Source organism: Electrona antarctica (assembly GCF_951216825.1).
Source record: "Electrona antarctica genome assembly, chromosome: 22".
Taxonomy (NCBI): Eukaryota; Metazoa; Chordata; class Actinopteri; order Myctophiformes; family Myctophidae; genus Electrona; species Electrona antarctica.
Genome location: NC_136805.1, coordinates 11,908,362 through 11,920,059, shown reverse-complemented (window position 1 = coordinate 11,920,059; position 11,698 = coordinate 11,908,362). Strand labels below are relative to the sequence as shown.

The 11,698-nt window shown below is 39.6% G+C and overlaps 1 protein-coding gene across 1 annotated transcript in view; it reads left to right on the top strand.

Annotated features, from left to right (window-relative positions):
• The first annotated feature begins 90 nt into the window (after positions 1-90).
• The window catches only part of LOC306915731 (voltage-gated delayed rectifier potassium channel KCNH4-like), a 111,051-nt gene continuing 99,443 nt past the window's right edge, over positions 91-11,698 (top strand). The window contains exons 1-4 of the mRNA XM_079493304.1: positions 91-319; positions 445-787; positions 3,582-3,618; positions 11,516-11,604. The gene's annotated coding sequence lies outside the window, so the exon portion shown is untranslated. The remainder of the gene's footprint in view (positions 320-444; positions 788-3,581; positions 3,619-11,515; positions 11,605-11,698) is intronic.

Sequence of the window (11,698 nt, the reverse complement as noted above, 5' to 3'; positions counted from 1 at the left end):
ATCAGGAAGCCAATAATTGGACATCCCTATTCTGTTGTCACACAGAACTATAGAGGACACATGGCTCCAGGCATGTCCTCATAAATAAGCATTGCTTTGAACTTTTTGTGTCATGGGAGTTATGAATCTATTTAATGGCAGAACACACATTGACACTTTAAATTAGCTTTTTAATGTCCCTGTCAGGCTGTCACACTGAGTCATCACTCATCACTCGGAGTAATGTAATTATGTTGAGAGAGACAAGAAAACAGTTCTCACTCAGGTGTGAGTCATATTGCTTTGAAAAACCGTGCTTATAACGGCTACATAATATAATGTAATTTCAAAGGCTGAAAGTGAACTGTAAACGTTTTATGTTTTCAATTAAATGTGTTTGTGGAACTGATAAAATGCAACAACTCATTTTAAAACTCAGAGCAGACAGGCCCCTTGGGGAGACAGACATCCTTAACTTTCTCTGTCCTGTCAACATTTATCATATCAGTCCCACAAACTGGACTGGACAGCAACACAATGTAGTGGCCATGTCTGCGTCACACTCAAACATCTAACCTAGCACTTTTTTACTGGGACAATCATTTTTCATCCACCCATCAATTACTCTGTATCCATAATAAAAAAACACAGAGCTCCTCCACTACATTGATCTTTCTTTGTGATCCTGTCAGAACCTCCTACGACCCAGTTTTGGGTCCTGGCCTGCTGTTACCAGCTCATCTGGAGTCCAGAACACTGCTGTAATGTGGTGCTGTTAACTCACCACCAGAGGGTGCCACTGCTATATGTAAGAAAGTGTTGGTGTTGGTGGGTAAGTGGCCATGAGAGGAACCAGAAGTACTACTACTCATTATTACTTTATAATTCAACCCATTAAAGGGATAATTCACCCTTTTTTCAAAACATTATATGTTAATGGCATTTAGAAGATTTAGAACACTTTCCTGGGGGTGTAATATGTGGTTTTAGATATTTTAGATTTAAGCAGTGAGCTGAGTGTCTCTGATGTCATCGACACTGGGCTCCCTTCCTGGACTACAATTCCCATAAAGCTTTGGTGCACTGCTCCTCCTTGTGGATAGGGGGAGGGCCGTATAGTGGCCATGACATCAGAGACACTGGGCTCACTGCTAAAATCTAAAATCGCATATTACACACAAAGACCCCCAGGAAAGTGTTCTAAATCTTCTAAATGTCATTAACACATATCTTTTTGCAAAAAGGATGACATTTCCCTTTAAGACCTGAGGCTGATTCTATGAAAATTGAAAATCTATACATTTATATTTTAAATGGCAGATGTACAAGCTCACAGCACGGTATGAATTGATGGGCTGTCTGTGAGCTTCTATATCTGCATTTTTTTTAAATAGCCAACACAAAAGATCTAAAATGAATGAATGGTTTCCTCCCTTCCAGAACACTGAATTAAAAGACTGAATTGGTACCTGGTGTAACTGCCGTGCTTTTGTATTTGCGCACATGGAGGAAATATTTACCAAGTGATGGGAGATTAATCGGCAAACACATCGGTATCGGCCGTTTTTTTTTAAATTAATCGGCATCGGTTCAAAGTAACAGCTTGAACAGATCTACAAGCTCACAATATTATAAATATAAGGTATTAAAGTTAAATCTCATCGTCATCGGCACATCCCTAACCCTATGCCATGCATGAAACCCAAATATACAGTATAACATGGCATGGCAGTATAGACCCCTTTCTTCTAACTTATTATATGATTATTTTGTATTTCTAATCTAAACCAACGTTTTAAGACTTCACCTAGGACTAACCCGGAGGAAGCCACTGGACAACACAGATATTGTTTGTAAAATAGTGCAAAAAAGTAAGCCAAGAAGTAGCCATTTTGCTACTGCATCTTCATCTGAGTAAAAAAACATTAGAATCAGCATTTTCTCTGCTACTCAAAGTACATTCTGCTGGGCTACAAACTCAACTGTTCTAATAATTCAACAAAAAGGAGATAAACATCTAATGGCAAATATCCATGTGTTGACAAAAGCATTCTGTTCTGAAGCTTTGTGCTGAGTTAAGTTCAGCCTAATTGATTGTGAAGGCAGTGAGTACTAACTATGAGACCTAGCAGAACATGTCTGTCTGTCTGTCTGTCTGTCTGTCTGTCTGTCTGTCTGTCTGTCTGTCTGTGTGTGTGTGTCACGCTGTAACACCACCCGCCCGCCACCAGAGGGTGCAGCTGTAACACACACACACACACACAAAACTTAACTTAAAAAAAACTTAAAGAGAAAACTTTAAAAAGAAAACATACAAAAAAAACTTTTTAAAAAAAACACGCACACACAAAAAAAAGAAAAACTTAACTTAAAAAAAAAAACGTAAAGTACGTGCGTTCGCTTCCCGCGTTCGCACGTCTTACTTGTAGCCTACTTAATCTGGAGAAACATCACTTTTGTTGTTAGCTTGAGATCAGACCTTGTGGACAAGCGACTGTCGTGTGAAGGGAGTATTAAGTCAGCTTTAGCCCGCTGTGATCTATGACATCTGGTGTATTGTTTCCCAGCATCCTTTTCTCCTGCAGGCTCCTGCATTTATAAAGTGGGCTATTATTTTTAGTAACGTCCCATTTCGGCAGAGATTTAACTCCCTGCTCTATTTTGGCTGCAAGTGTGATTAGAAAAAAGAAAAAGTCAGGAAACGACGAGCTAAATTTACCTTGCGAAGACGACCATGGACTGGTACCCGTCACAAAGATAGTACAGTAGGAGTTTTTGTTTTTATTTTATAAATCATTCCAAACTATACAGTAGCTACTTGGGGAGAGCTTTGCTGGCTTTCTATTGTTGTTAATCTGTTATACAGTTGGATAACAGTGAACATGAAACTCAACCCTATGCACTCTGTCGAAAATGGACCACTTTGACATCCAATGGTCCCGACAATGAGTACTCACTATTTATGTTGATCTGTAAACATACTGTTTACAGTGCTCTGTAACTAATCTGAATCTATTGTATATGTTTAGCCTAATAGTATGAATGGATGCTGTGTCTATGTATAGTCTACTGTCTGGAAGGATGCTGTGTCAAATATATAGTCTACTGTATGAATGGATGTTGTGTCTATGTATAGTCTACTGTCTGGAAGGATGCTGTGTCAAATATATAGTCTACTGTATGAATGGATGTTGTGTCAAATATATAGTCTACTGTATGAATGGATGTTGTGTCTAATATATAGTCTACTGTATGAATGGATGTTGTGTCTAATATATAGTCTACTGTATGAATGGATGCTGTGTCAAATATATAGTCTACTGTATGAATGGATGTTGTGTCTAATATATAGTCTACTGTATGAATGGATGTTGTGTCTAATATATAGTCTACTGTATGAATGGATGTTGTGTCTAATATATAGGTTACTGTCTAATGTACAGACTTCTACACTGTCTGAATGGATGGATGTGTCTAATGTATATGTATCCTTGTAATTACTTGTCTGGCGATAAATCGTTTCTGATTCCTCCTTCATTTGTATTCCATTACCCATGCAAATTACTTCTTTCTTTCTTTCTTTCTTTCTTTCTTTCTCACAGAAAACAAAGTCCCACAGAACAGGTAATTTCTTAGAAGGTGAGGAAAACTGATACATTTCATTATTCTTTCTGGTTGCTGAACAGAATACTCCTTTAGGGCATGGCTCTGCACAACTCTGACCAGCTCAGTGGCCTAGTGGTTTGAGGCCACTGAGCTGGTCAGAGTTGTGCCTGAGTGGTTTGTCTGCCCTGAGACTGGGAGGTCGGGGTTCAATCCCCGGCTGGGTCATACAATTAAGACTCTGAAAAATGGGACGCAATGGCTCCCTGCTTGGCACTCAGCATCAAGGGTTGGATTGGGGGCAAGTCCCTGCGACATACTAGCGTCATGTCCAGGGGGTGTACATCAAGCTGCCTCACGCTACAGAAGCAGGAGATGGGTCTCATGGCTCGGCAAGGCTTACGTTTCTGCAACAGACTAGTCGTCTATTTATTAGAGGGGTCTGTGTGTCAGGAGCTATAATCTGCAAACCACTGGACAGATCAGCGGCAATATTTGTAAAATAAAATACATTTTTGTCCACATAATGTATAACTTTTTTAAATATTTAAATTTAATTGTATAATGGAAGTCAATGAGGCTGTTGAACAGTTGGGGAGGGAAGAGGAATTGATTACATGATGTGACACATGACCTGTCATGTACACACTCATTTATCCATTTGTAACACGGGCAAATGTCTTACATATTGTATGTACGTATACATTTGTACACTCAGTTATATTTATGCTCAGGATTTTACAGTAAACATGTAAACATGGTAACTAACATCTGATGAGGGCTTACAGGGTTGAAATATGTATTTCTGTGTTTGTATACATGCAAGCAGACAGGCAGCCTGTATCTGTCTCTACCTCTGTCTGTAAGCTCCATGCGCCTCAAGGGTTTATCCTCTTGCTCACGCACACACATTCACACAGACACAGAGCGAGCGAGCACATCTGTCTCTGTCACACGTTTATTCAGCGTGAGGGATGTAAGAAAGAATGGCGATGGCCTGGATTTCTCAATGGCTTTACCGAGGGAAGGGAGGATGGGTTTAATGTTGTGTGTGTGTGTTTGTGTGAATGATACTCTGTGCATGGCTTATCTACTGCTGCTTCAAGCACCAAAGCAGGATTAGAGCGCCAGTTCTTCAATCTGGAAAAGCTGCTTCTTGTTTACTTACTTTTTCTTTGACAAACATTACTCATAAACTCATAAAAAAAAGTCAACCTTTAAATTAACTGAAGCTATTTCTCTTTAATAATGATCATCTTGATTTGTATAGAACCTTTCATAATAGTAAATTCAAATTTAATGAAAAAGATATATATATAAACCTTGTAAATCAAATGTATACGAACAGGCTCTTTACATCAGCTTACATGTTAAATGCATGTTACAAGCTTTAAGTAGCTTTAAAGCTAAGAACTTTGCTTCAAAGATAACATTACTCGTATAGGCTACTATAAGCCAATTTCACGGAACATACAAAGCCATTTCCCCTTCTTAAAGGACCTTAGCTAAACTCCTATGTTTATGGCGTGGTGCCAAAGGAGCCAGCCATCAGGGTGGGTGTGTCTGTATTTATGTCTCTCTGTCCCACAAATGTAGACCAATCACAATGTAGTTCACGCTGCCTACATGCATACAGCAAACCACACTGATGCTGTGATGCCAATCACAGCACAGCAATGTTTGCACACAAATCTCATGTTAGCACATCACTGGTGAAGGCATAATTCAGGCATATGCGCATCAATATGAATGAATGGTGGAACGCAATTGTCCCAATACGGTAGATCTGTTTTAGACAGTTTTATAGTTTAAGATGTAGGCTATATTATGATAATTTATAATAATAACTACATCATATAATATATGAGTAGATTCAATTTAGCCAGATGCTTAATTTAGCTCAAAGCCTTTTCAGTTCACTTGAGAGCATTCTCTCAAGCTTATGAGATCAGACTGAGAAGGCATCTTTGAAGTTTGAGATGAACTTGTACTTGAGGTCACGAGATTGTCGGCTGCAGCTCGCTGCTCTTAACAGCTGCTGTGTGTGTCAATACAGAGAGACCTCACATCTCCAGAAAGTAGGAGCACTGCTGTGTGTGTCGATACAGAGAGACCTCACATCTCCAGAAAGTAGGAGCACTGCTGTGTGTGTCAATACAGAGCGACCTCACATCTCCAGAAAGTAGGAGCACATTTTCAACTAGTCTATATTGATACATCAACCTCAAATTGTAAAGTGTAAAAAAAACAAATGTATCACCTAAAACATCTTAAAACTACATTTTGTAACACAACAACAGCAGTATTTTCATAATCATTTGTGAGTTCTCTCTTCCACCACTGCTGTCCCAAGTGCACACCAGTCACGTCCCAATGCTTCCTCGATAAAGTGCAGGTGGATCAAGTTCACGTCCTGGTGTTTGGACTAAACTTGGCTAGATGCAAAGTTTTTGAAGTGGGACAGTACTGGGGCTGTGACTGGGGCTGTGACTTGAACACGTTCAAGTATAGACAAGTACAGTTAAAAATTACCAAGACACAAGTCATATTTTGTGTCAACCCAAATAAAGCTATAACTGTTTGGAAATGTAGTTGGGATAATTACAGCTACTCGTCTGTGCCCGTGGCAGTATGGCCTTAGACCAGGCGGCAGATCATGAACATGTATAATAGATTGGCCTCTTTGTTAATGACAAGCAAAGATGGATGCAGTACATGGACGCAGGACAATGAGAAGCCATTAAAAATGGATAACAGTGAAGAGGCACCGGGGCTTGAATAGGATCTGAGAAGGGGAACATTACTCTCTTTCAGTCTGCTATCCAGCCCAGGGACTTTCACTGTTCCTTTCCCCTCCTAATCAAATTCAGTACAGTTCACCTGTACTGTGGAGGGCATAATTATTCAAAGTACATTGTCTCCTTTTGGCCTTTGTTCTCCATCTTTAAGTCTTGTCTTAAAAGTCACTATTGTGATGGGGGGGTTTGAGATGCGAGGGCATGTATAAATAGCAGCACCCTGACTGTATGACCTGAATGGTATTGTACCATGTAGACTAGAGCCTTAACCACTTGGGGTTCAAGTGGTCAATTAGTACCATTGGTAACACCTGTGTTTATCCTCTGGGTGTGGGTTTCCTTTTTGTGTTTGGTTGGGTGGATGGTAGCCTCGCGTACCCAGACATTTTGGTTTCAAAAGGAAAAAAGGGTGGCTAAACAGAACCCTTATAGAAAGCAGAGCCCACTGGGGTGGTGCTGGGAGCAAACGGGCACATACAGTACCAACCTTCAGTGACACCTGCGGCCAGAGGAACAACATTGAATGAGGTCAGGTTAACTCACCCATCGCCAATTGCGCCTTTTGACGCCTATTTTCGTATGTACCTCCCCCCGGTGATGCCTTTTCACGCCTTTTTTATATCAATTGATTATGGTGATCAACTGCGTCCAATTACTCCAGTATGCCTTTTTAAGATTTGTTTTGGTAAGGCTGTCAAAATTATCGCGTTAACGACGTTAATGAATTGCCTTAAAATACTTAACGCAATTAACGGATGCACAGTCTTGGTGATTCACTTACTATGACTATGTGACTGTCTGGAGGAGGGGGAGCACAGCGCTGTGCACTGGCTGTTTCATGCTGCTGCTCTGGTGCTGGTGGCTGTTGTTGCTACTTACTAACTAGTAACTTGTTGCTATTGCTGGCTGTGCTCTGGTTTGCAAACCAAATGAGCTGCTCAGCATCAGACATTTTCTTAGCCATATGTAAACATGTTTTATAAGATCATCGCACGATAGCTTGTTTGGACACGTCAGGGTTTCATGATGCACTACTGTCTCATTAAACCCAGCTGGTTGCGGTGAATAATAACCTAATGTCCTCCCTGACCTAAATTGGCAGTTGATAACAATATTGATAACTTTGTAGCTCTGTTCGGGACTGTTGCACAACGGTGAATGATGAAAAAGTTGCACTTTGCGAATGGTGACTGTACAGTGGACATAACTGCATCAGTTCAGAGGAATTAAAGGGAGCTGCTACTTCAGAGTCAGAGATACTCACCCCTGGAATCCATTAGAGTGGTGGAAATGGAAGATTAACAGCCAACCAACGTGAGTTACATAAATCCTTTATTTCGGCAACTATAAGTCCATTCTCTCTGTCACTCACTCTGTATAACAATTGAAACACGGCACCGGGCGCCACGGCCAATGGCCATATAGTGTCTTTTCTCTCTCTCTCTCTCTTTCACTCAGGCCTTTTCGGGTTTTCAGGCCTACCATTATGGTAATTGTTAGGGTAGGGTATGGCCGGGCTTTCATTTTCAGGCCCGATGAGAACTACACTAATGTGTAGGCCATGTTGGGTTGGCCATGTTCTTTTGGTTATAAAAAGGTGGTTTGCTTAAAAAAAATACTGTATTGTCTGTTACAGAAAGAATGTTCCAATGTTTGCCTTAATCTTATTTATATTGATGCTCTGTGTCAAAAAGTAATGGAGCTCCTCTTTTTTTGTCTTTGCCTGAGGGCATATAGTTTATTATTTAAGTTCTGTAAACTGAAAATTGTATATGGATGAACCACAGAGCCTAGTGTAGGCTAGATTCAGAGACTATTCAGTCGAGTACTGTTCCAAACCCTCATGCAAACAGTTCAAGTTCTGTTCTGTTCCTCTTGTGGTTTTATGTGTTAATAAGAAGAATAACACTATCCTATGATCCTACCACACTGGATTTGTTATAATAAATAAACAGAATACTACATAGGTATGTTAAAACAAATATATCCAGTTTCTGTCATTTCCATTTCCACAACAAGGAAAACGTGGCATATTTTGGACATAGTTTGAATGGTGATTAATCATGATTAATTCATTTTTAAGATGTGATTAATCTGATTAAAAATTGTAATCATATGACTGCCCTATTATTTACTACTTTATTTATTGTATTGACTTGAGCATTTGTGTGTGAGAGAGAGACACAGCTAGGAAAGCCAGATAGAGAGCAGGGGAAATGACACAGCGAACAGTCTTGCCGGCCGGTAATCAAATAACTATTTATGTTGGTAGTTATTATTGTTTATTATTGCTGCTACAAAGCTGAGGAAACAAAATCTAATAATTTTACTCTTGTAGAAGAAGATGTAAAGATACAAATCTTGAATCTGGCCAACATCTGCTGCTGCTTGGCCTGGCCTCTGCCCTCACAGTTTGCAATTAATCCCATACATTTCCAGCTGGAGTGGTGGTAAACTATACCTACAGTATACCATAAACAGCTTTTGTCATCCAATTTGTGTATGAATGCATTTGGTGTACATTTTTACAGTTAAATTAACACTCTGGTACTCACACATATGCTACAGTACCTCACCACTCTCCATTCCTTCCATTAATCTTAGTCTTACAATTTAGAATCAGGAATATAGCAGGTTGTACCGGAGATTACTGCATAGATCTGTCTGTGTTGCAGGGCTGGCTTATTCATATACGAATTGCATTTCTTATCGTCTATCTTTTATTGTTTAAATGTTCTCCTCGGCAACTAACCTAAACCTATTAATTCGACATTTTTTTAACCTGTTATTCTTATACATATTATTTTATGCAACTTTAGCATGAATACATATGTTATAGTTTGTTTTAGGTTTGCATTTGCATGTGTGTTTACGTTGTTTAAATACTACATCATCTATACACGGTTAATCTGCTTTCATGCTATAACCACCATCACACCTCTTTGTTTAGTGCACAGGCCTGATGTGTTGCATGCCATGTTTCCTGTCTCTACGTAAAGCAAACCTGGCTACACAATCTTTACAATAATGAAAATAGTCAACAATAGCCTTTTTTCTCTCATGGAGATTAGAACGACCCGGAGCCTTCATTGTAAATTGGAGGGAATAACGGAACCTGTGTGTTCCCATCGCTTGTCTTCTCTAAGCTGTTATGTTCTGCTTGGGTGGGAGTGAATTAAGACACAATGTTAGTTTGGTGTGTTTAGCAAAACATCTCCCGGTAAATCCTTTTAATCCGCTCTCAGCAGCTTTTATTCCAGGGCCCTAATTCTTCCAGAAAGCCTGAATGAATGAATGGTCCAGTGAGTTAAGTTATAGAAACATCCTCTGTAGTCTAGAGGAAATTAGGAATGGTATTTTAAGATTGGCAGCTATACCTTATTCCTCACGTTGGAAGCCATCTTGCGACAGAAAACGGTGCCTTCTTATTGCCAGAGGAACCTGTTACTGCATGTGGGTCTCAGCAGCTTCTTAATATTGGTCTCAGCAGCTTCTTAATATTGTATGTGCACTCTTCTTACAGTACTTTAAAAATGTATTATGATACATATTTTATTCCGCTTTGACCTTCTGGTGGTACATTATAATTACACAAGTTTTTTTCCACATAAAACATATTATTCACTGTGTTAATATATTGTTAATATATTGTATGCATGGTGTAACACATACATGGTTCATTTTGATTGATTTAATGCTTTATTAACAGTTTGCCAATAGTACAGAGGTACGATTTTACAAACATTGTTAAAAGGATTTAACACAAAAAGTCTTAGGGGCTTGTTTCCATTGTGGTCCTGTGTATTCAATTCATCACTGGCATGCATAGTATAGTATAGTACAGTACTGTACATACAGTACATGGTTCATGCATGGTATAGTATATACTTCCCAAAGTGGGGTCCGGGGACCCCCAGGGGTACTTGAGGGAGTTCCAAGGGGTCCCCAGCTAAATGATAGTTTGGAACCAAATTAACCCTTGCACTCGCACTTTTATGACTATCGCATAGCACTTTAACGCCTGCACTTTATTGGTTACGTGCACCTTTGTACTTTGGTATGATCTGCTATGTGAACTGTTTGTTTATGTGTACTGTCTCATTGTTTAATGTACGTCTATGCTGCAACCCAATTTGCCCTTCGGGGACACTAAATAAACTTGAACCTTGAACCTTATGGGTCTGTAACTCAGAGTGTACAATTGGTTCCATTTGGTTCCATTTGTACACTCTCAGAGTTAAATTTACTTTGATTTTACAATATACTTTGTGGGTCTCAGAGATAGAAAGGCCATTAAATGGGGGTCCGTAGACTAATGCATGTCAAACTGGGGGTCCTTGAAATTAAACGGGTTGAGAATCACTGCTAGAACTGAACAAATCTTCTCTTATGGGGGTCCCTGACATATCTCTTCAAATGGGGGTCCGCAGGCTAATTGGTGTCCATTTGGGGGTCCTTGACATGAAAACATTTTGGAACCACTGGTAGTTCATTCATCGTGACATAATGCATGCATGGTATAGTGCATATACACTACATGCATGGTATAGTGCATATACACTACATGTATGGTATAATTAGGGTAGTCCGGCCCGATCCGATCACGTTATCGTAAATCTGGGCCGATCACGTCATTTTCAAATGATCGGAATGGGACCGGTAGCAAAAAAACATGATCGGTTCCTAGTATCAATATTCTATCCATATCATGTTATTAGACTGGATATTGTCTGTGATTTTCGATATTGTACTGTTGTGATTTATAAAAATATAAATATCTGATCGGGAAAAATAGGTATTGGCAGATATTCAAAATCAAATGATCGGAATCGAATCGGGAGCAAAAAAAACTTGATCGGGATTCGGGACATCCCTAGGTATAATTCATGCACGCTAAACGACATACATGGTATACATAGTTTGTTTATGGTATATCTCATGCCTAGGGGTATAGTTCATGCATGGTATGGTTTATGCATGATATAGCTCATGCATGGTATAATTCATGCATCATAAAGCGCATGCATGGTATAGTTCAAGCATATGGTATTGTACATAGTTCATGCATGGTATCGTACATGTGTGTTAAAACACAGCAGTGTCTTTTAAAGCTAACCCATCTTTCCCTCCTCCAGATTCCCAACTTGGATTCCCCTCACTACTCTACAGGACAATAGGATGCAGTCACACTAAGCACAATACCTCGCATTGATCAACAGTACAGGTAATCCATCTTTTCCCCCGTCGCTGGACATTTCATACAAAACCCATAGTCTGATACTTGCACTGAGGGGTGCGATAGCGCTGTCAGCAGCTCC